Below are 5,546 nucleotides of genomic sequence, written 5' to 3' on the forward strand. Positions count from 1 at the left end.
GTGCTGGGATTACAGGCTTGAGCCACCGCGCCCGGCTGTATTTAATACTTTCTGATTGTCTAGCTTGTTCCCCATTACACACGGGATAGCAGAAAAGGCAGGAGTTATTTCTCTCCCATTTTATAATGGCAGAAACTCAGAGAGGTTAGTTGACTTGCAAAAGTCACACAGAATGTGAAAAAGTTGAGATTCAACCCCAGGTTTATCTTGCTCCAAATTTCTTACTTTTTCCAGTCCCGTATGAGCGTGTGTGTACAAGTACAGGGGGAGCAGACAGCGATGTATGCCTGTGAGTGTGACCCAGACTGCTGAGACCATATCCTCCGGTGCCAGAGAGAGGACATTTCCCATCCAGAGGCAGAGACGGTTGTTAGTCAGGGCTTCTGGAATTGAATCACAGCTAAAAATGCAGAGGCTATGGTCAAAAATGAATTTAAATTTTGACAGCAAAAGTCCTCACTACTCAGGAAAGCCTCCTCTTCAGTACTCCCAACCTAACCTCATGTCTTCATTATTCCGCTAATTATTCCTCTGCTTATGTGTTTTTGAGACAGGCACTCTTGAGTGCCTGTCTCCGGAGCTCAGAATTCTTCCTGAGAAAATCTACATTGTGTTCCACACACTTCCTGGGGAGAAGGAAGGGGCAGAGACAAAACTGATTGTTCCCCATATTACAAAGTGAGAAACTGAGGCCCAGAGGAACCTTGTCCAGGTTCACACATCCTGCCTGATTCAAGGGGTTCTGCTGTTGTCTTCTGTCAGCAGGAGGAAGGACTGGGAAGCAGCAGCTGCCAGACACTCCCCTGGGCAGGCAATGTGCCCAGGCCCTGGCATGAGTTCCACAGGATCCTGTCCACTCTGGGAGTGCTGGGAGGCACTGTGGATCTAAGCCAAGCCCCAATGCAGAGAGAGGGAAGCAGGAGAAGCAGCTCTCTTTGAAGAGGAGGTGTGAAGAGAACTACCAGCCAAGCTGGGTCAGGAATCTGCTCAGCCAAAACAGGGAGAGAAGGAAGGAGAAAAACAGACCCTAGGAAAACCTATCTTCCTCCTGGAAGTTGGTATTTACTAATCAGTAATTCAGTAGGTCTGGAATAGGGCTCTGGAATCTGAATTTTTCAGGTGATTCAATGCAGGTGATCTAAGAATCACATTTTATAAATTTGACTTGAGGCAGGATAGTGTAGTATTTATAGGCCCTAGATCTGGAGTTACAGCATCCAGGTTGAATTACAGGTTCCATTATAAGATCTGTGGCCGGGTGCAGTGGCTCACGCCTATAATCCCAGCACTTTGGGAGGCTGAGGCAGGTGGATCACCTGAAGCCCGGAGTTTGAGAACAGCCTGGCCAACATGGCAAAACCCTGTCTCTACTAAAAATACAAAAAAAATAAAAAATAAAAAATAGCCAGGTGTGGTTGCAGGTGCCTGTAATCCCAGTTTCTTGGGATGCTGAGGCAGGAGAATTGTTGGAACCCGGGAGGCGGAGGTTGTGGTGAGCTGAGATCGCACCATTGCACTCCAGCCAAAAAAAAAAAAAAAACGAAAAACCATTATAAGATTTGTGACTCTGGACAAGTGATACACTCTCTCCGTGCCTCAGTTTCCTCATATTTAAAATTAGGGTGCTTATAATAGTAGCTTTCTCATAAGGAAGTTGCAATGAGTCAATGACATGATTTATGTAAAGTACATACCACATATGTGGCCCATGTTAATCCCCCAACAAGTATTAATCACTATCATTTGTTCCAACTCCTCATTCCCATGCCCACACCCACTCCTACCAGAGGAGGAAATAATGGTATTGGATTAACGTAGGGACTTGCCACCACAGTATTCTTTTGGATGTGGGTAATCTTTGGGTCATGGTTTGAGAATCCCTGATCCAAAGCCATTCTCCAGTCACTCTCCAGGTACCCTTCCTGTGAATTGAGTCTCCTGTCAATAAACTGCCCTGCTTTCATCTTCCTTTTCTCCTTGGACCCCCTCCCATCCTCCCAGCATCCACACAGCAAACTGCTGCCCACCCTCCCCACCCCATCCAAAGTGAATTTGGCTCAGGATATGTACTAGACATGAAAACATACAGCAAGTCACTTGTGGGGCTTCACAGCCCCCTGGATTTTGAAGATCACAGAATTTGGTGCTCTGGGATTTATGAGTAATCTTCAGAGGAAGAAGGGAACCGGAACCTCCTGCTACCCAAATTCAAACCATGGAAATATGTTATCTTCCCGGGAAAGAGACATCCTACGCAACGGCAGGGTTGAAGTCTGGGGTAAGCGTATGGGTGGAGAAAGCTTTGTTCTGCATAAATTCTTGCAGGCAGTTTCAAGTCTGGATGGCACTTCAAGGTGACCACAAGCAGAGATGGCATAGGGAGAGGAAAGGATGGGATGAAATAATCCAAACAAGAACACAAAAGGAAAACAGAGAAAGTCAGCTTTCAAATGCACAGTGGTGCTAGTTTGAGGGGTTCAGGGACCAGAGCTACGCTGGGATGCAGAGACAGGCAGGATCAGCTTTCCAAGTGGCCAAGCCTGTCTCCTCCCAGACATTCAGCCCTCCAGAGAACCATGACTTCTCGTACCTTCTCTTCCCAGTGAAGCTGAAATGGAGAACCTCTGGGATGTGACACAGACATAGTGTGTCTCACTATGTTGGCCAGGCTGGTCTTGAATTCCTGGGCTCAAATGATCCTCCCATCTCAGCCTCCTGAAACGTTGGGATTACAGGTATGAGCCACCGCGCCCGGTCAGAATAGACATTTTAGAGCAGGCATTCCCAGCCAGAATAAACATTTTAGAAACAGGCATTCCTGGCCGGGTGTGGTGGTATGTCCTGTAGTCTCTGCTACTCTGGAAGCTCAGGTGGGAGGATGGCTTGAGCCTGAGAGGTCAAGCCTGCAGCGAACCCTGACTATGCTGCTGTACTCGAGCCTGAGAATAAGAGCAAGACCCTGTCTCTAAAGAATGAAATAAAAAGAAACAGGCATTCCTTTGAGGGAGACTAACTGGAAACAGGCCCTGTTCACTTTCCAACCAACCAATGAAAAAGGGGCATCCATCCTGGGCATACCAATTTTTAAAAGGCACTTCTCTGGGCAAACCAATGAGAAAAAGGATGTGCAGATGCATCCCCATCAGGGAGCTGTAGGGTGTCTGGAGTTGAGGATGGATCTCTTTGCCATCTATGCCCCCTATCTGAGGATGCCCTGTGCACATTTGTAAGAAGCATCCCTGCCTGGGTTGGTGCCCCAGAGATAGTGGATATGAGGCTGAACTGCCCCTTGCTCTTAGAGAGCTTCCAGCCTTGTCAGGCAACTAGTAGGAAGGTTCTCCTTCCTTCTGTGAGGTGGGTGTGGTGATGCATGCCTGTAGCCTCAGCTGCTCAGGAGGATCATCTGAGCCCAGGAGTTTCAGGCCAGCATGGGCAACACAGCAAGACCCTATATTCAACATATATCCCCCCAAAAAGAACAGACTGTAACATGGCTGCCGATTCATGCAAAACCCTGCAATGGACCTTGGGGAGGGAGCTTCTGGAGGAGAGTGAGATAGGATTACTAGATTTAGCAAATAAAAATACAGGACTCCAGTTAAACTTGAATTTCAGATTAATGAATATTTTAAAAAGTAAATGGGTGCTATGCAATATTTGGGACAGTTAATACCAAAAACTTATTCATCATTAATCTGAAATTCAAGATTAATTGGGCATCCTCTGTTTCACCTGGCAACCTTAGAGAGAAAGCGGGAGAGAGAGAGAATGTGTGTGTGTGTGGGTGGGTGGGTGGGTGGGTGGTTACAGTATGGCATGACATATGGTGGCTTTTACCAATAGATGAATTTTGACAGGCCAGATAGCCCTGCTTTGGGCAGGGAGCTCTGATGATCATCAATTGGTAAGGACACTGTGGACCAAGCTGGAGTCAGACCTAGGTTTGCCAATTTTTTCTCCAGGCAGAATCTTTCCATCCCTTCTTCTATAAAATATTAAAAATTTAGTCGGGTACAGTGACACGTGCCTGCAATCCCAGCTACTCAGGAGGCTGAGATGGGAGGATTGCTTGAGCCTTGAAAGTCAAGGCCACAGTGAGCTGTGATCGTGCTACTGCACTCCAGCTTGGGCAACAGAGCAAGACCCTGTCTTAAAAATACATATGTACATATATACACACATAAAATGTCTATTAAAAGGGCTTTTTCCAGCTGGGCGCGGTGGCTCATGCCTGTAATCCCAGCACTTTTGGAGGCTGAGGCAGGTGGATCATGAAGTCAGGAGTTTGAGACCAGTCTATCCAAGATAGTGAAACCCTGTCTCTACTAAAAAATACAAAAATTAGTCAGGCGCGGTGGTGGGCGCTTGTAATCCCAGCTACTCAGGAGACTGAGGCAGGAGAATCGCTTGAACCCGGGAGGCAGAGTCTGCAGTGAGCCAAGATGGAGCCACTGCACTCTAGCCTGGGCAACAGTGCAAGACTCCATCTCATAAAAAAAAAGTGGGGATGGGGGGGCTTTTTCCAATTCCTCCACACAAGTGGTGTATTTTTCTAAATAGTATGAAAACATTGTGTGATACCGAGGCCCTGAGCCTTAGGGTTGGAACACAGCATTATTTTTGTTCAGCACTTTAGGAATTCCAGATTATTTTTACACACATTAACTCATCTAAATCCACAATGACCCCCAGAGCTCAGTATCATTTTCCATTTGCATTTTACAAAGTAGTGAATTGAGTAGAAGTAAGACAGCAACCAGCTCTCAGTTACACAGACAGATAATGAAAACAGTTTACTTTTTGCTCAATATGAGTTTAGCAAAGGCTTACGCGTAAACTGTTTCACTCCATCCTTGTGGGGTATATAAAATCAGGCACTTTACACTCATTTTCTCTTTTCATCCTCATGCAACGCTGGGCACTAACTATCGTATGCTGTCATTTTATTGATAGGGAAACTGATGCTCAAAGTAGTTAAATCCTTCACCAAAGATCACACAGCTGCAGCCTACCCCTTATTAAGTGCACACTTCATGATGCCATGCACCCTGCTCAGTAATTTACAGGCATTATTATCTCATTAAATCTCCCCAACAGTCACAGGATAACGATATTCTTATTATCCCATTTACTGATGAGAAAAGTGGGTTCAGAGAGGGTGAGTGACTGGTCCAACACCACACAGCCAGCAGGTGGCTGAGGCAGGACTCAAAGGGCTAGCAAAGGAGCAAGTCTGGAACTCAAACCCAGTTCTGACCCCAGCCCTGTGCTCCTTCTCTTACACCCCGACCCTGGGTGGGGGCCCTCGCTCCCCACCCAGCTGAAACAATCAACGACCCTCAGGTAGACCAAGACCTCTCTTCATCGGAGTCTTAGGTAGCCACGCTTCCTAGGAGAAGGCCTTTCTTCCCTCACCCTCCCTGGACAGATCCGGGTCAACTGGAGGTGGCGGGCGAGAGGACTGATCCGTAGGGCGGTGGCGGGCGCAGGGCGAGGCCGTGCAGCGAACGGAAGAGGCTCTGGGACCGCTGCGCGTTCCAGCGGCG

General features: G+C 47.3%; 1 protein-coding gene across 1 annotated transcript in view; it reads left to right on the forward strand.

The window, feature by feature from the left end:
* MMP28 (matrix metallopeptidase 28) overlaps nucleotides 1-5,546 on the forward strand; it is a 55,455-nt gene that overhangs the window by 17,636 nt on the left and 32,273 nt on the right. The gene's annotated exons all lie outside the window — the stretch shown is intronic.

Source organism: Mandrillus leucophaeus, unplaced genomic scaffold (assembly GCF_000951045.1).
Source record: "Mandrillus leucophaeus isolate KB7577 unplaced genomic scaffold, Mleu.le_1.0 Scaffold590, whole genome shotgun sequence".
Lineage (NCBI taxonomy): Eukaryota > Metazoa > Chordata > Mammalia > Primates > Cercopithecidae > Mandrillus > Mandrillus leucophaeus.